This window comes from Aquarana catesbeiana, linkage group LG03, assembly GCF_042186555.1.
Source record: "Aquarana catesbeiana isolate 2022-GZ linkage group LG03, ASM4218655v1, whole genome shotgun sequence".
NCBI lineage: Eukaryota > Metazoa > Chordata > Amphibia > Anura > Ranidae > Aquarana > Aquarana catesbeiana.
In genome coordinates this window covers 373,808,535-373,828,629 of record NC_133326.1, presented here as the reverse complement: position 1 = coordinate 373,828,629, position 20,095 = coordinate 373,808,535, and the positions used below count along the sequence as shown (strand labels likewise).

General features: G+C 43.3%; 1 long non-coding RNA gene across 1 annotated transcript in view; it reads right to left on the bottom strand.

Annotated features, from left to right (window-relative positions):
- The window catches only part of LOC141134564 (uncharacterized), a 41,519-nt gene extending 22,608 nt beyond the window's left edge, over positions 1-18,911 (bottom strand). Inside the window, exons 1-2 of the long non-coding RNA XR_012243205.1 lie at positions 18,859-18,911; positions 4,947-5,153 (exon numbers count right to left, since the gene is read on the bottom strand). This is a non-coding gene — a long non-coding RNA (uncharacterized lncRNA). The remainder of the gene's footprint in view (positions 1-4,946; positions 5,154-18,858) is intronic.
- Between the last annotated feature and the right edge of the window lie 1,184 nt (positions 18,912-20,095).

Here is a 20,095-nt window from a genome sequence, read left to right as displayed (position 1 = left end):
TATAGGGTTACGGTGGGAAGGCGCCACCAAAGCCATAGAATCGCTTTGGGAATGGTGTACAGAGAGGTGAGTGGTAGCCATGAGACCTGATATTGAGTTCAGGGAGCTCGCCACTCATGGATTGTCTGTATGTGAGCGTTTTTAAAAAGTGAGTGTACCAGCTCTGCATTTTACTTTAATTACACCATCTGGGATCTTTCTTCCATCCTAATCACTGGCACTGAGGTAACTACACAGGAGGCTGTATCCAGCAAAGAGAACTACTACCAGGCCCATTGGAGAGGGACTCTCATAGAGGAGGCCATCTGGAGCATCTGACTCCAGCAGTAAGCAGTAGTACAGCAGTAAGGTGAGAGGCTAGCACACACTGAGGTGTCGTGACATTGGAATGGCTAGACATGAGACGTTTATTCACTGTCTGAAGGGAATCATCACTTATCTATCAACCTTATACTGTCTGATGGACTTTCATTTTTTGTTTGTTATTTGTGCCTAGTCTGGCACACGTGATATTCTCTCATTGCACCGTTCACCTTCATTGCATCTTTATTGCACTCTTTCAATCAGTTGATTTTTTGCACACCACATCTTCATCTATCTATTTTATATTTATCTTATTTATTTATCTAATTTATTTATTGTAACTTTTTGCACATTTATGTCAATTGCACCTGCACTTTTAATTGAAGGAATTTGTCACTTATTTATCAGTCATCCTATAGTGCAGCACCACCATTTTCACATTTATTTATCTGCCACGGATCAGTCGAACGGTGTCTGCCGCAGTAGGCTTTCTGTGTTAATCACCTAGTTCTATTTGACAGCGCGAGAATATTAGCTTTTTCATTCATTGCGCAACAAACTTGTGATGCCTGGCAAGTCTAGCAATAGCTTAGCAGTCATTTTCAAACGTGCAGCACAATTACTTGCTATCTGGGTTGTTTCATAGAAATTACAAATTTTTTTATGATAGATGAATTATTTTATGCAATGACACAGGGTTTATCATTATACAGTGGGGACGGAAAGTATTCAGACCCCCTTACATTTTTCACTCTTTGTTATATTGCAGCCATTTGCTAAAATCATTTACCGTGTATGCTCGAGTATAAGTCGACCCAAATATAAGACGAGGCCCCTAATTTACCACAAAAAGCTGGGAAAAACGTATTGACCTGAGTATAAGACGAGGGTGAGAAATGCAGCACCTACTGTAAGTGGAAAACGAGGGTCAACAATGCCCATCTGCAGCTGCATGCCTCCCTGTGTCCTGTGCATGTGTCCTGTGCAGCCTACCTGTATCCTGTCCATGTGCATGTGCATGTGTCCTTGTGTCCTGTGTATGTGCATGTATCCTATACATGTGCATGTGTCCTGTGTCCTGTACATGTGTCCTGTGTCCTGTACATGTGCATGTGTCCTGTGTCCTGTACATGTGTCCTGTGTCCTGTACATGTGTCCCTGTGCAGCCTACCTGTGTCCTGTGCAGTCTCCATGTGGCGATCTCCATCCTCCCTGTGGCAATCTCCATCCTCCGATCAGCGTGTGATATACAGTGGGGCAAAAAAGTATTTAGTCAGCCACCAATTGTGCAAGTTCTCCCACTTAAAAAGATGAAAGAGGCCTGTAATTGTCATCATAGGTATACCTCAACTATGAGACACAAAATGTGGAAACAAATACAGGCAATCACATTGTCTGATTTTTGAAAGAATTTATTTGCAAATTATGGTGGAAAATAAGTATTTGGTCACCTACAAACAAGCAAGATTTCTGGCTCTCACAGACCTGTATCTTCTTCTTTAAGAGTCTCCTCTGTCCTCCACTCATTACCTGTATTAATGGCACCTGTTTGAACTTGTTATCAGTATAAAAGACATCTGTCCACAAACTCAAACAGTCACACTCCAAACTCCACTATGGTGAAGACCAAAGAGCTGTCACAGGACACCAGAAACAAAATTGTAGATCTGCACCAGGCTGGGAAGACTGAATCTGCAATAGACAAGCAGCTTGGTGTGAACTGTGGGAGCAATAATTACAAAATGGAAGACATACAAGACCACTGAGAATCTTCCTCGATCTGGGGCTCCATGCAAGATCTCACCCCGTGGGGTCAAAATGATCACAAGAACGGTGAGCAAAAATCCCAGAACCACACAGGGGGACCTAGTGAATGACCCGCAGAGAGCTGGGACCAACGTAACAAAGGCTATCATCAGTAACACACTACCCTGCCAGGGACTCAGATGCTCCAGTGCCAGGCGTGTGCCCCTGCTTAAGCCAGTACATGTCCGGGCCCATCTGAGGTTTTCAAAGGGAACAGGACGACTGATCCGTGTACATGAAAGAATGAATGGGGCCATGTATCTTGAGATTTTGAGTGCAAACCTCCTCCCATCAGCAAGGGCATCGAAGATGAAACGTGGCTGGGTCTTTCAGCATGACAATGATCCCAAACACCAAACATCCAACGAAGGAGTGGCTTCGTAAGAAGCATTTCAAGGTCCTGGAGTGGCCTAGCCAGTCTCCAGATCCCAACCCCATAGAAAACCTTTGGAGGGAGTTTAAAGTCCGTGTTGCCCAACGACAGCCCAAAACATCACTGTTCTAGAGGAGATCTGCATGGAGGAATGGGCCAACATACCAGCAACAGTGTATGACAACCTTGTGAAAACGTTTGACCTCTGTCGTTGCCAACAAAGGATATATAACAAAGTATTGAGATGAACTTTTGATATTGACCAAATACTTATTTTCCGCCATAATTTGCAAATAAATTCTTTCAAAAATCAGACAATGTGATTGTCAGGATTTGTTTCCACATTTTGTCTCTCATAGTTGAGGTATACCTATGATGACAATTACAGGCTTCTCTCTTCTTTTTAAGTGGGAGAACTTGCACAATTGGTGGCTGACTAAATACTTTTTTGCCCCACTGCACCATTCGGCGGCCATTCCACTGTTCAAAAGCTGTGCCTCCTCCTCATCTGTGATAGGCAGAACACTCCATTTCCCAGCAGTCAGCGGTCAGCCTATCACGGACATTCTCTCATTCTCATACCACGGACGAGGATGAGAGAATTTCCGTGATAGGCTGTACACTGACTGCTTGGAAATGGAGTGTTCAGCCTATCACAGACGAGGAGGAGGCATGGCTTTTGAAAGCTGGAATATCACAGGCTGGCCGCTGTCTGTCTGCATGACATGCTGATCATGTAGGCAGATGGCGGTGACTCGAGTATTAGTCGAGGGGGGCACTTTCAGCCTAAAAAAAAAGGCTGAAAATCTCGACTTATACTCGAGTATATACGGTAAGTTCATATTTTTCCTCATTAATGTACACACAGCACCCCATATTGACAGAAAAACACACAATTGTTGACATTTTTGCAGATTTATTAAAAAAGAAAAACTGAAATATCACATGGTCCTAAGTATTCAGACTCTTTGCTGTGACACTCATATATTTAACTCAGGTGCTGTCCATTTCTGCTGATCATCCTTGAGATGGTTCTACACCTTCATTTGAGTCCAGCTGTCTTTGATTATGCTGATTGGACTTGATTAGGAAAGCCACACACCTGTCTATATAAGACCTTACAGCTCACAGCGCATGTCAGAGCAAATGAGAATCATGAGGTCAAAGGAACTGCCTAAAGAGCTCAAAGACAGAATTGTGGCAAGTTACAAAAACATTTACAAGTTACAAAAACATTTCTGCTGCACTTAAGGTTCCTAAAAGCACAGTGTCGTCCATAATCCTTAAATGGAAGACGTTTGGGTCGACCAGAACCCTTCCTAGAGCTGGCCGTCTGGCCAAACTGAGTTATCGGGGGGAGAAGAGCCTTGGTGAGAGAGGTAAAGAAGAACCCAAAGATCACTGTGGCTGAGCTCCAGAGATGCAGTCGGGAGATGGGAAAAAGTTGTAGAAAGTCAACCATCACTGCAGCCCTCCACCAGTCATGGCTTTATGGCAGAGTGGCCCAACGGAAGCCTCTCCTCAGTGCAAGACACATGAAAGCCCGTACGGAGTTTGCTAAAAAACACCTGAAGGACTCCAAGATGGTGAGAAAGAAGATTCTTTGGTCTAATGAGACCAAGATAGAACTTTTTGGCCTTAATTCTAAGCGGTATGTGTGGAGAAAACCAGGCACTGCTCATCACCTGTCCAATACAATCCCAACAGTCAAGCATGGTGGTGACAGCATCATGCTGTGGGGGTGTTTTTCAGCTGCAGGGACAGGACGACTGGTTACAATTGAAGGAAAGATGAATGTGGCCAAGTACAAGGATATCCTGGACAAAAACCTTCTCCAGAGTGCTCAGGACCTCAGACTGGGCCGAGGGTTTTCCTTCCAACAAGACAATGACCCTAAGTACACAGCTAAAATAACGAAGGAGTGGCTTCACAACTCCGTGACTGTTCTTGAATGGCCCAGCCAGAGCCCTGACTTAAACCCAATTGAGCATCTCTGGAGAGACCTAAAAATGGCTTTCCACCAACGTTTACCATCCAACCTGACAGAACTGGAGAGGATCTGCAAAGAGGAATGGCAGAAGATCCCCAAATCCAGATGTGAAAAACTTGTTGCATCTTTCCCAAAAAGACTCATGGCTGTATTAGATCAAAAGGGTGCTTCTATTAAATACTGAGCAAAGGGTCTCAATACTTAAGACCATGTGATATTTCAGTTTTTCTTTTTTAATAAATCTGCAAAAATGTCAACAATTCTGTGTTTTTCTGTCAATATGGGATGCTGTGTGTACATTAATGAGGAAAAAAATTGAAATTAAATGATTTTAGCAAATGGCTGCAATATAACAAAGAGTGAAAAATTTAAGGGGGAATACTTTCCATCCCCACTGTATGTATATAGCAATCATACAGGCTGAGAGATGACATATTAACATCATATTCAAATATATATAGCCAAAATACTCACTTGTTCCTCTAGGGGAAAGAAAAATCCTATGTGGCAAACTTCATAAGAGATAATAGTAACAAGATAGACATCTCCTGCATAGACATCAGCAGCCAGATCATACTAAAAAGATCGTTGTTGCCTGATTTTAACACAGGAATTAGATAGAAATTTTTATTCTCAGCAGTTCCAACCGCATCTATCCCCAGGGGAAGACAAAGCCAAAGCCTACAAACAAGAGAGGAAAAACAAAGTCATCTCCACTGGTAATATTTTCACTCCTTCCTGCGCAGGCCAATGCTGACATTTCTCTCCTACATGTAAAAATCATATTTTTTTTTGCTAGAAAATTACTCAGGACCCCCAAACATTGTGTTTATATATATCTATATATACAGATATATCTATATATATTGATATATATTTATATATATATATATTTATATATATATATATATATATATATATATATATATATATATATATATATATATATATATATATATATATATATATATATATATATATATATATATATATATATATATATAGATAGATATAGATTTATATCTATCTATCTATATATATATATATATATATATATATATATATATATATATATATATATATATTTTAAATACTTTATTGGTTTTTCCAACAAGAAAAGGACAGTGTAGCAGACAAAATGAACATGTTTAGGTATGTCCTGAAGAATTGGGTAGAAACAAGAACGGGTAAACTTATGTTCCGCACACAGACGGGATACTGGAGAAGTTCAACAAATGTCAATACAGAAAATGTGTGTGTGTGACCCAGTGAATCACATTGATTCAAAGAGCACGTATCTAGAGGTTTGGAAGAAGCAAGAATCACGGTTTGGAGACTATGGATGGATCACAGGCTAATCTAATTTTGTAGCATTGCACCATGGTAAGTATGTTGATTAAAGTTCAAGGGCAAGTAGTTGGTTAACCCCTATTGCTGTTGGTTGACAAAAAAGTGAAGCGAGAAGAAGGTGAGGATGACCTGGGGTGGTACGAGAGTTTGTCGTTGGAGTAGGAAGACAACACCCATTGAGGTTAGGAGCTGTGAGGGTGAAGATACAATGGGACGTGGGCGATGCTTGTTTCAGGTGTAGGTTAATGCATTCCATATCTTGGTCTTAAGGAAAGTGTAGGCCAGCAGGAAGAAGAGGGGTTCCAGTAGATGCTGAAGAGGGGGATGGGGTACCAGGAAGGTCAGACGTTGGTAGTGTGTTAGTGATGAAAGATGACCATTTGCGTTGGAAGCTGGGTGATGGGCCAGGTATGCTAGGTATGCATCAAGATTTTCTTTATTCAGCAGGGATGTGAGATCATTTTTGACATGCTGGATTGTAGGGGGGCTGGGGGAGGACCATTTCTTGAGTATCACACGTCTGGCTGACATGAAATATGTTGATGACCAAGCTATATTGCGCTGACTGATTTCTTGACGAATATTTGGGCCTTTTGTTGAGGGGGTTGTCTGGTGACCAAAAAGCAAGGGAAAAATGTCCTTTGTGGGGGGGGGGGGTGTCTCTGACCTTTAGCGCAAAGTTTTTCACTTGGTTCCAAATGGAGGAGATATGAGAGCAGAGCCAAAGTCTATGAAGCAAAGACGGTTTCAACTGGCTGCACAGGGGGCATAGGTGTTTGTGGGATTGTTGAGTTGGCAGCAGGGAAGGGATGTAGGCATGTTGCATTATTTTGAACTGTTGTTCTTGCCAGAATTAATTTGTGGCATATGAGCAGGTAGTTAATTGTATCCACTTATGATGCGGCTCACTGCTTCTGGTGAGTTAAGGTTAGAGTTCCAAGATGCGACAGATGTTGCCAGTAAGGGTTTGCTGAGACATGTGTTTAAAGGTTTGTAGATGTCAGAGATTTTGAATTGTTGCCGTTGCAGTAAAGTATCCAGAATAGAGTTCTGAAAGCGTTGAAGTTTGTTCGGCATAGACTTGAGACATGTTGGACAGCTTGATGGATGAGCAGAAAGTGGTGTTGTGGAAGCTTGCATTAGGCCAAGGTTTGGGAGACCGGTTTAGCATTTTCCTTATGCAAGTCAAATAGTTGGGTAAAGTGTTTTAGCTTCTGGTGGGCCCAGATTTTGAGTCCTGAGTGAGATGTGGTAGAAGAGAAGGGTGGATTCTCATGGATTGAAAGGTGTTGGGAGACCCATGGGAAGAGGTTTAATTTGAGTCTGACCTCACGCCAAGCAATCATCGTGTCTTTAAAAAGCAAGTTTTGGCAGAGGTGAGGAGGGGTGGACCATAGTTTGCAGTGGGGAAGAGCTGGTAGGCCATATGGGGTGGCCAGTTGAGTTTCCAGCTCATGATTGGAGTACCTAGAGGTGTTCGATGTCCAGTCCAGGCATATTCTTAAGAGACAGGATAAGTTATATACTCTAATATTGGGGAGGTTGGCTCCCCCACTCGCTCCTCAGGAGGACTAGTTTGTTTAATGAAATACGGGGGCATCGCCTCTGCCAGAGAAAAAGGGATAAGGCTTTATGTAATATCTGTATGTCTTTATGACGTAGGAGTAAGGTTATTGTCTGGAGGGGATATAGGAGTCTGGCAAAACTGACCATTTTGAACAGGTGACACCTTCTGAAGAGCGAGATGGGGAGATCCATCCATGTCTCCAGTTTGGTTATAATTTTAGAAATTACTGGGTTGAAATTTATATTATACAAGGATGAAGGAGTCCTACCGATATTTATTCCTAGATAGGTAATGTGATTTTTTTGCTACCAAGAAGATTGAGGAAGTAGCCCAGGGAGGGGTTCTAGAGTGAAACAAAGGGAGGATCTCACTTGTGGCAAAATTGATACGCAGCCCTGAGAGACCTCTAAACATTGTAAAAACATGCTTGATAAGAAGCATATCGGAGGCAGGGTTAGAGGAGAAGATAAGTATGTCATCCGCAAATAGGGCTAAACGGAGTTCTTGTTGACCAATTCACACACCGTGTAGGGAGGTGTGAGAAAGGAGGTAGGGAGAGAGAGGTTCAAGGGCCAAATTAAAAAGCAATGGGGAGAAGGGGCATTCCTGTCTGGTGCCCTTGAATGGTTTTACAGTATTTGAGATGAGGCCTGTAGCTACAATGTTAGCAGTATGGGGCAGCGTACATGATGTTGATTAGGTGGAGGTCCCAAGAAGCCAAAATGTTGTAGTACAGAAGACAACCAGGAGAAGCTGACATTATCAAAGGCTTTCTCTGTGTCTAGGGAAATTATGGCTATATCGTCATTGATGTTGGACCTGGCATGTTCGAGTACTGTGAGAACTTTATGAATATTAGAGGCTACAGATCGACCTTGGGTGAAGCCAGCTTGAGTCAGGTGGATAAAGGTTGGCATGATTTTGGCCAGTCTATTGGCTATGATTTTGGAGAGGATTGAGTAGTGAGATGGGTCTATAGGAGCTGGGTTCTGAAGGATCTTTTCCTTTTTTGGCTATCAGCATAATGTAGGCTTGGTAGGCGGACAGTAGGTAGTTCCCACCTTGGATAATTGTCTGGTAGACCGTTGCCAAGGTGGGGACTAGCGTGTGGGACATAAGTTTAAAAAACTTGGGTGTGTATCCATCTGGGCCTGGGGCTTTCCCATTGGAAAAGGAGGAAATTATTTCCTGCTCGGTGATTGGGGAGTTGAGTTGGGCCAGGAGAGTATCATTGATATGAGAAAGTGGAACATTCTTTAGGAATTCCTGAGTAGTGTTCAGGTCGGAGGGGTCTGGGCTGTATAATGCGTTATAATATTGTTCAAGAATGGAGCTAATGTCAGTGGGAGAGGAGCATGAGTTTCCTAGGGTATTTTTCAACGAGGTTATGTGTGTGGGGACATGTGTTCCTTTGCACAGCTTTGCTAGTAATTATCCTGATTTTTTACCAAACTTATGGTATTGATCGAAGTTTGTTTTGGCCTTGCGCCAAATCTCACAGTGCGAGGGGGTATTGTTAGTGGATAGCTGAGCCTGGGCATGTCGTAGGCGGTCACTGGCTTCCCAAGAGGTTTTAAGGACCTTTTGTTTGTATAGGGTGCCTCATAGGACTGTTTTGCCTGCATCCCAGAACAGGTTGGGGTCTGAATAGTGCGGAGTATTGGTCAAAGTGTAGTCCGTCCATGTCTCATGCAAGGTTTTTTGAAGATCAGAGTTTCAAGCCAGGAATTGGAAATGCCAATTTTTTGTGGTGGGTAGAGGGCTGAAGTCGCATAGTGATATGGATACTGGGGCGTGGTCAGATATGGCAATGTCATGTATGAGAGTCTCTGATGTTTTTGTGAGCAGCACAGAGTTGCATAGTAGATAATCTATTCTAGATATAGTGTGGTGGTGGGGTGACTAAAAAGAGAATTCCCTGCCTTCCGGGTGTGCTAAACGCCATGGATCAATAAGTTGGAGGGCTGCTGCAAAGGAATTTAGCAGGGTTGCGGTGGATTGAGACCTGGGTTGTGACGTGGGATTACCCCTGCATTTGTCTTCTTACGTGTCCATTACTGTGTTAAAGTAAACTCCTAGCAGGATGGGATATTGTAGGTAAGGGGCTAAGTGTGCACTGATGGCCTGGAAGAAAGATTTTGCGGGGGAATTGGGCGCATAAATATTAGTGAGTATGAGATCTTTGGTGGAGAGTTGGAGGTGTAAAGTCAAGAGGCATCCCTCCTTGTGTTCGGATGACACAACTTCACAGGGAAGGTTTTTGTGAATGAGGATCAGAACACCTACTTTACCTTTCGTGGAGGCTGAGCCATGGGTTTGACCAACCCATCATTTGCACAGTCGCAAGAAGTCAGCTGAGGGGAGGTGGTTCACCTGAAGGAGTGCTATGTCTGTTTTTATCTGTTTTAGGTGGCGAAGTATCGCCATGCGTTTGTGAGGGGACCGAAGTCCTTTGACATTCCATTAAACAATTTTCATTGCATCAACCGGAAAAAGGGCAAGATGCGTGACTGTTGTTAGTGGTTCTAAAGGGTGGTTATACGGTCTGGGTCAGGGATAAAAGGAAGAAGGGGGGAGGTGGGGGGGATTGAGCACTAGGCTAGATGAAGGGGTAATGTAAGTGTACTGAAAAATAGTGGTGTAGGAGCAGAGAAGGTATAACCAAAAAATATCTCATACCTCCTGTGTGGTGCGAACACCATTTACACATATGGGCATGACCTACGTATGCGTTCACCACTGCGCGTGAGCATGTGGGGATGGAGGTGCTTTAATTTTTTTTCTATTTCTACACTGTCCCTTTAAATTGCTTTTGATCACTTTTATTCCTATCACAAGAAATGTAAACATCCCTTCGAAATAAGGCATGACGTTATCGAAATAAGGTATGACAGTTCCTCTCTATGGGGACATCTGGGGCCTATAAGACCCTCAATCTCTCTTCTGCCCTGGAAAGTATGAGATCAAAAAAAAAAAAAAAAAAAATCTCCGCTTTCCATAAAAAAAGGCAGTGTTTTAAATCTGCTATAATTTTAAGTGATGTCATGACATCGCTTCCAGCCTCCCAGCACCATAGAGATGGCCGGGATCTATCCCCACCCTTGACCCCCACCCCCTCTGCCTCTGCTCAGTCCTTCCCATTCCTTCATTGCCTCTGCTCAGTCCTTCCCATTCCTTTATTCCCCCTTCCCTATTTTTCCCTTCCATCCCCTACTCTTTCTCCTCAACTTTACGCCTCTATCCTTCCTGCTTCTCTAACTTCTCTACTTTTATCTCTTCTTTTCGTCTTCTTTTCCTCTGACACCCTTTCTCTTCCCCCCCATCATTTTTCTTTCTTTTGGTAGCCATTTGAGGAAATAGGGAATGGTTGCAGGGTGTATGCCCTTTAGCCTCCTAACCAGACCTCTGTAGCCTCTAACACCTGAGCTCCTGTTTTTTCTGGGGGACGCTTTTGCCCACCCCAGTATGAAGCCTCAATACTGGAGGACTTCATACAGCATGAAGCTTGCTTGCAGAGGTCTCTTTGACCCATTTTAGCTACCTTCTGTTTCCTTTCTCCAATTTGTTTTTTGCTGCCCATTTGTGGTCAGATTATTATTACCAGAATTGCACTTTAGTTTTTTTTATGCACAAACGTTTATTATGTACATACTTTCTACTAGATTGTACCTTTAAGCCCTCGTTCACATTGGAGCGACTTGTCAAATCGCATGACAAGTCACACCCTATTTCCGGCAATTTCAATGTTCAAATCAGTGCAACGTTGACTTTGCGGTGTTGCATCGATTTGAAAAAGTAGCTCCTGCACTACTTTTGGCAATTTTGGTGCGACTTGCATAGACATCTGTGCATGAAACCGCACAGATGTCTTTCAAGTCGCACCCGAAGTTGCACTGACATGTGGCTTTGAAATCATGTGATTTCAGATGAAGTCGCACAATTTCAAAGCTGCAGTCAATGTGATTGAGGGCTTACACTATCTCTTGCTGGCCACCGTTGTAAACTGTGAACTTTCAGCTTGTCTAGGTTTTATGTTTTGTTACAAGTTTTCGTCTTTTAACCACTTGACCTCCAGAAAGCTTTTACCCCCTTCCTGACCAGAGCACTTTTTGCAATTCGGCATTGCGCTACTTTAACTGGTAATTGCGTGGTCATGCAACGCTGTACCTAAACAAAGTTTGCGTCCTTTTTTTTTCCACAAATGAAGATTTCTTTTGGTGGTATTTTGATCACCACTGGAATTTATTATTTTTTATGATATAAACGAAATCCAATAAACTTAATTTTTTTCATACATTTAGGCCAAAATTTATTTATCCACATGTTTTGGGTAAAAAAAAATTCAATAAGCGTATATTTATTGGTTTGCTCAAAAGTTATAGTGTCTACAAGCTATGGAATATTTACTGGAATTTACACAGCTTTTAGTTTATGACTGCCTCATTTCTTGAGGTGCTAAAATGACAGAGCAGTACAAAACCCCTCCAAATTAACCCTTTTTGGAAAGTAGACACCACAAGGAATTTGCTGAGGCATTGAATATTTTGTTTTTTTGTCACAAGTGATTGAAAAATGACAAAAAAAAAAGTTTTATACAAAGTTGTCACTGAAATGATATATTTCTCAAACATGCCATGGGTATATGTGTAATTACACCCCAAAATACATTCTGCTGCTTCTCCTGAGTACGGGGATACCACACGTGAGACTTTTTAGGAGCCTAGCCGCATACAGGACCCTGAAAACCAATCACCGCCTTCAGGATTTCAAAGGGCGTAAAATGGTGATTTCACTTCCTCACTACTACCTATCACAGTTTCAGAGGCCCTGAAATGTCAAGATGCCCCCCCCCCCCCCCCCCCATGACCCCTTTTTGGAAAGTAGACACCCCAAGCTATTTGCTGAGAGGCATGAGGCATGTTGAGTATATGAAATATTTTATATTTTGCCACAAGTTTCGGGAAAATTACAATTTTTTTTTCGTTTTACACAAGGTTGTCGCTAAATGATATATTGCTCACACATGCCATGGGTATATATGGAATTACACCCCAAAATACATTCTGCTGCTTCTCCTGAGTACGGAGATAACAAATGTGTGAGACTTTTTGGGAGCCTAGCCGTGTACAGGGGTCATTTGGGGGGTTTTGAACTGTCCTGACATTTTATGCCCAACATAAGAAGATTATGCCACACATCACCCACTCTTCTAACCACCTGAAGACCAAGCCTTTTTTCACAATTTTTGTTTACATGAAAAAAAAATTAAAATTTTTTGCTAGAAAATGACTTTGAACTCCCAAGCATTACATATTTTTTAAAGCAGAGGCCCTACAGATTAAAATGGTGGGTGTTGCAATTTTTTTTTCACACAGTATTTGCACAGTGATTTTCCAAACGCAATTTTTTTTGGAAAAAAAAACACTTTTTGGAATTCTAATGCACAAAAACACACTATTTTGCCCAAATGTTTGGTAAAATATAAAAGATGATCTTATGTCGAGTACATAGATATATTTGACGAAATCAAAGTGATGAAATGCTCTTAGCTTCTGATTTCTTAAAGCGGTGTTCCCCTTTAAAAATAAAAAATTAAACGTCAGCAGCTACAAATACTGCAACTGCTGACTTTTAATCAGGCACTTACCTGTCCCAGGGTCCAGCTCTTACCAAGCCCTGCTCGTCCCCCCCTCTGCTTAGCGACACCGGCATTTTAGCTGTGGGCGCCCGGCTGTGGCTTCATGCCGTCACTGGCCCCGCAATAATTTGGGACCAGTCACGTGTCCCAGATGATTGACAAGAGGGAGGGGGTGAGGCGAGGGACGTGACGTCAGGGGCCCAGGCACTAAAGGAGGCAGACTACGAGGGACCCCTAGCAACAGGCATTTAGAGGTAAAAAAAAAATGTATTCCAAATGTATTTTTTTTTTATTTTTTTTTAAGCACATTACTGATTTTTTTTTTTTGGGGTGGAACTCCACTTTAAGTCATAGAAATAATTGGAGCCATCCTGGTCTACGATCAGCTCTAGAATTAGCTGGCAGAACCACTGGCTACATTCTCGGGTTCCCCAGTGGGACAGGAGAGCCCGAGAAAACCATGGAAGGAGGCAGAAGGGGGGGGGACGTCCCCTCCTACTGCTTGTCTAAGCAGTCTAGCGACTAATTAGCTGCTAGGATTACTTTTACGTGAAACCCGTCTGCCGGGTTAAAAAAAAACTATACCAAGATGATGCCTAAACATGCAGGCATCATTCCTGTATAACCACTCAATGTCCAGCAACATACCAGTACGTTGCTGTTCCTTGTTGGGCTTATATTGTAATGTTCTTTTTTTTCATGCAGCCAGTGGATTCCTCCATTCACATTGGTCTATGTGAAATCAAAAAAGCGTGTGGTATGCCCACCAATGACAGCCATACATGCACTGTTCTTTTTTTCGTTCAGTCCATGGGCTGAACGAAAAAAAAAAGTACCTAGCAGATTCCTTAATTCACATCAATCGATGTGGTTGAAGAAATCTCTGCCAAGAAAAGTGAAAAAAAAAATATGCCAAAGCATAGGGGCGAACTGACCTCTGTCCACCCCAACCCCTATGGATTAGCATATATGCTTTTTTTAACTGCGGTATTAAAATCACCTCCTATAGCACTGGAGTCACTGATTTACATATTGTGAGAGCAAACCCTGTTGCTGTCAAAATAAACAAATCAATGCTGCATCTGAATGGCGTACCTGCAAAGCAAACAACTATTATCAATAAAACAACTTTTTTTTATTGCAATCTGTGTCAGAAAGAGTAAAAAATATATGGCGAAGCAAAGGGGCAATCCTCCCTCTGTCCACCCTAGCCCCTATGCTTCGCCATATATGATCTTTTTTTAAACTGGTAGAATCGTCTCCTACAGCGCTGGATTCGCTGATTTAAGTAGTGTGAGAGCAAACCCTATTGCTAACACAGTACCAATAAAACATTACAGTATAGCATAAAATACAGTAAAACAGAACAAAAAAAAAAAAACTATTTTTGGCTTTTTTTCTTTTTATTCTTTTTTTACACTTTTATTGTAAATATAAACGTTCCAGGTTAGGATCTCTAAAAATTTGTTGGCCATCTACCATTTTTCGAGACCCTGTGTGAATATGTGCCCTAGACTGTGCTGTGCTGTACCCTATACTAATAATCCACTAGTGTGTGGTAGCCACGGAAACAGTCCCTGATGCAGAGACCAGGTTCACCAGGACTGAAGGGACAAAAATAGTGGGTAGCGCTTGCTACAGACACAAAATCTTTTTTGGGGTGCTCTTTGGGTAAGGGTACCAGGGAGGAGGACTGGATTGGGAAGTTGGACCACAGCACCTTCTGGCTACAAAAGGGCTGTGATGATCTATTCCTGGAATTTTAGGAAGGATCCACTTGTTCCTGATGCATTGTATAGTACATAAGTGTTGAAAAGAGCCAATTGAAAATTGAAAGAGGTGTCTAAAAATTGGCACGCTTGTATAAAAATTGTCCACATATAAATGGTTCCCCTTTACGAATAAGGGTGACACCAAGTCTCAAACAATCTTGCAGCTGCTCCCTATGTAGCCTGGGCAGTCTGCTATCTTTTACCTCATAAACCAGGAAGCTAAATGTTTAGCCTGTTACCCTGTCACAGAGCTTATACATTTTGACCCCATATCTGGCACGCTTGCTGGGGAGAAACTGGCTGAAAACAAGGCAGCCAGAAAACGTAATCAGGGACTCATCAACACAGACATCTTGTTCGGGAATATACAAGGCTGCAAATTTTTGGTTGAAGTGTTTTACAAGGGGCCGAACTTTGTGGAGCCGATCATATCCAGGGTCACCCTGAGGACGACAGAGTTCATTGTCGTTGAAGTGCATAAACCGCAATATTTCTTCATATCTAGCCCCGGCCGTGGCAGCAGAGAACACGGACATATGATGAATTGGGTCAGTGGACCAGAAAGGTCTTAAATTCTGGATAGGTTTTGATGCAAATTGTCTGGCAAAGGTCAAATTTGGGTATGCTATGATAAATTGATTAGAATATAAATTACTCACAGGTAAAAAAAGCACCTGGTTGTCTAGGACTGTTTGAACTGCTACAAAAAAATGTAACTGCTAGTGCTAGCAGAGATCAGGCCTGACTCTGCTAATGCTGCGGTTTTGTGTACTGTGTATAGGAAGTGACAGTGATCTACTGATACTGCACTCGTTTGGGGAGGGTGGAGGGGCTGATCCTGCTAACGCCACATTTTTGGGAACACTATACTATTGGGGACGCTAGTATAGTTCTGATCAGATCAAAGATATTGATCTGTTCAGACATTATACCAGTAACGTGTGTGTGTGTTAATGTTACTGGCAATAAAAGGGTTAAAATCTGACGCTGTCTGGGATTGACGCTAACTGATTCTGATACTAACTGGCGTCACCCGTGACACTAATACAGTGATCAGAAAAAAAGATCTGTACGCTGTACTAATGACACTGTGACAGGGAGTGAAAGAGTTAACTGGGGAACGATCAGGGGGTTAAAACTTTATTAGGGAATATGTGGTGGGACCCTGACGCTATATAGGACTGACACTAACTGACACTGATGCTAACTAGCGTGACACGTGACACTAATACAGTGATCAAAAAAAAGATCTGTACACTGCACTAATGACACTGTGACAGGGAGTGAAAGGGTTAGCTGGGGGTGATCAGGGGGTTAAAACTTTATTAGGGAATATAGGACGGGTACCCTGAACCCAGGGCCGGATAAGTAGGGGCTTTTGGAGCTGCAGCTCCAGGCCCCCATCATAATATAGGCCCAAGCACTCTAGATACATACAATCACCACGGCCCGGCCGTCGGCCGCTATATACCTTGACAGGTAGGCCCACATATATGCGTCAGTCAGCTCAAATGTAATTGCGGCAATGCGGCGAAGCAGAGAGCAAATGTTGCAGTGCGGGTGGTACCAGTGTGCTGCCGAGACTGAACGTGCTCGCACACTGTAGGCAGAGCTTGACATCCCGGCCGGCGTGACGTCATCCGGAGGCCTTCCCCGGCGTCCCGGGAAGCTTGATTGGGAGAGGACTGGAGTGCTGTGTGCAGGCGGTACTGCGAGCCAGGAGAAGGAGGATCTGCATTCAGCATTCTGCCCAGAACAACTAAGTTCAAGTAAGCCATGGGCGCTGGGCTGGCCAGCTGGGGAAGTCAATGGCAGACTCAGAAAGATAAGTTCTATTCGTGAAATTGTGCAGCAGTGTGCAGGTGTATACTAGTAATGTGTGTACTGGCTGAAGTGAAGTGGTTAACTTAAATTTTTTTTTTGGGGGGGGGCTATATGAGCTCATCACATCAGTGATTGTGCAGGCAGCCCATCAGTGCCCATTTAGTGCATCTCGTCAGTGCCACCTATCAGTGCAGCTCATCAGTGCCATCCAATCAATGCCAGTGTCACCTATCAGTGCAGCTCATCAGTGCCACCTATCAGTGCCCATTAGTGCAGCTCATCAGTGCCATCCAATCAATGCCAGTGCCACCTATCAGTGCATCTCATCAGTGCCACCTATCAGTGCACATTAGTGCAGCTCATCAGTGCCCATTAGTGCGCTTATCAGTGCCTCCTATCAGTGTAGCTCATCAGTGCCACCTATCAATGCCCATTAGTGCAGCTCATCAGTGCCAGTACCACCTATCAGTGCTGCCTAACAGTGCAGCTCATCAGCGCCACCTATCAGTGCCACTTTGTCAGTGCCCATAAGTGCTGCCTATCAGTGCTGCCCATCAGTGCCCATTAGTGCAGTTCATCAGTGTCCATTAGTGCAGCTCATCAGTGCCACCTATCATTGACCATCAGTGCTGCCTATCAGTGCAGATCATCAGTGCCATCTATCAGTGTCAGTGCCACCCATCAATGCTGCCTATAAGTGCCCATCAGTGCCGCATAATAGTGCTGCCTCATCAGTGCCACCTTATCAGTGCCCATAAGTGCTGCCTGTCAGTGCCGCCTATCAGAGCCCATCAGTGCTCATTAGTGCAGCTCATCAGTGCTCATTAGTGCAGCTCATCATAGCCCATCAGTTCTGCATATCAGTGCAGATCATCAGTGCAGCCTCATCAGCGCCACCTTATCAATGCCCATCAGTGCTGCCTCATCGGTGCCCATCAGTGCTGCATCATCAGTGCACATCAGTGAAGAAGAAAAATTACTTATGGCAAAATATTATAACAAACTAAGAAAAACATTTTTTTTTTTTATATGTCTGTCTTTTTTTTATGTTTAGCAAAAATAAAAAAACCCAGTGGTGTTTAAATATCACCAAAAAAAGGTCTATTTGTGTAAAAAAAATGACAAGAATCAAAACACTTTCATTTCAGTGGGTGCAGTCTTAATCAATGTGACTCAAGGCGCGGGGACAGTAATTCCAGTAATTTTATGGGATTTTGGTGCGATTTGAGTGCCGCAGACTGCAATGTTAAACCATAAAAGTTGCAAGAAAGTCCCATGACTTTGGGTTGCAGCAGTGTGAACTGAACTCTGCCATCTTGGGGTCCCTCCACAGTGGGCAGACTGCCAGGGCCCAGTCGCAAGAGCAACCTTTATGGCTCTGGTAGTTCCACCATTGCTGCAGGTGGTCCCTTGTTGGTGTCTTTTTATTCTTGATACATTGTATCTCTGGTCTGTGGTCAGCACTAAGAGCCGGTTCACACTAGAAGCGGCACGACTTGCAGGTCGCCTCACTAAGGCGACCTGCACACGACTGCCACGGCGACTTGCAAGACGACTTCTGTATAGAAGTCTATGCAAGTCGCCCCCAAAGTAGTACAGGAACCTTTCTTCTAAGTCGGAGCAACTTGCGTCGCTCCGATTAGAACGGTTCCATTATACAGAACGGGAGGCGACTTGTCAGGCGGCTAGGTCGCCTGACAAGTCGCCCCCGTGTGAACCGGCTCTTAGTGTCATTTCTGCCTGCTGCTTTATTCCTCTGCTGTCAACATGAATCACTTCTGAATCACTTCCGTCACCATTTTTTTCTTGGTGTCAGGAAAACTTGTCAGAAGTGATTCATGTTGACAGCAGAAGAATAAAGCAGAAATTACACTTAGTGCTCTTAATTGACATTAAAAATGACAAAAATGTCATATGAGTACAGTGTTGTATGACCGTGCAATTGTCATTCAAAGTGTGACAGGGCTGAAAGCTGAAAATTTCCATAAAAAGGCCCACTGAAATCCTCAGCCCCAGGCCCATGATGCTCTTAATCTGGCCCTGCCTGAACCTATCTGGGACTGACGCTAACTGGCGTCACAAGTGACAGTAATACTGTGATCAGTAAAAAATCTGTACACTGTACTTAGTGACACTGTGACAGGGAGTGAAAGGGTGAACTGGGGGGTGGGGGGGTGATCAAGGGGTTAATGTGCCTAACTGTGTGTACTGGTGTCAGTGTAGTTCTTTACTCACCTCACGGTCTGATGCTATCTCCTCTCAAACTGGAACCAAAAAGGACTCCAGGAGAGGAGATTACATCATTTCCTGTGCCTGTGTACATTACACAGGCACAGGACATTCTGCCATTCGTCAGAACCGATCAGCCGGTGCAGGCCATAAATCATTTGTTTCATCATCAGTGATTTTGTTGCAGTAAATGTACGTGTGGCAGTCCAGAGGTGGTTAATAAACTACTTGAACAAAATAAATGTTCCCTTAGCTTCATGAATGAAGTAACATTTCACTTTACAAAGAATACCCAATCATGTGCAAGGAAAAAAATAAAGTATTTTAGCTTGCATGTGATTAGATGAGGGAAGTCAGCAGAGTTTCACCTCATTCACTAAGCTAAGGTTCCCTTGCAAACTGAGCAGCCTATTTGCCTTCAGTCAATAAACCCCTATGGGTCTGCCAGACTGTAGCAGGGAAAAAGTCCTGCATTTACTCTGGTGAGTATTATGGTTCTTTGCATATGTCATTGTATGAATGTGTAGCATTTACTCCTGTAGGAGCCGCTGGAATTGTGCTCAGGTTCTTCCCCAGTGGATTGCCTTGCAGCCAGGCACACAATCTCAGCCACACTTTACCTCAATAACCAGTCTAATAATTGTGTTTTTTTTTTTTTTGAGAACTTGGATAGAGGTTGAGGGTATTGAGAGGGATACTCCCAAAAACAGAAACTATGTACAAGTTGAGGACAGTGAACTCTTTTCTAGGAAGCTGAAGCAGAAGTACTTGCATATAACATATTGTGGAATTGGCTTGTAATGGCTGCAGTAAAGTGGTTGTAAACTCTTTACAACCACTTTTGACTACAGGTAAGCCTAAAATAAGGCTTACCTGTAGCTACCCCGGATATCTCCTAAACCTGCACGGTTTAGGAGATATCCCCTGTATCAGCATGTGCCGATGTCATCGGCACATGCGCCCTGAATCAATGGCACGTCGGTGCCGTTGCTTCAGCTAGTATACAGTTACCAGCGATTCCAATGCGGCCCGCCAAACACAGTGCTGGAGCCCACAATACCAGAAAGTAACTCTGGGAGCAAAACAAAAAATTGGGAGTGACACCTTCTTCTTGGCTTCCGCGTGCGCGCGTCCCCACGCCTCAAAGTGGCTGATTTCCCTTATTGGCTGAGAGGTGCTGTGGCGGGAGTGTGGAGTGTATGACGCCCTTCGGAGAACTGATCGACTCTAGAAACGGAGATGA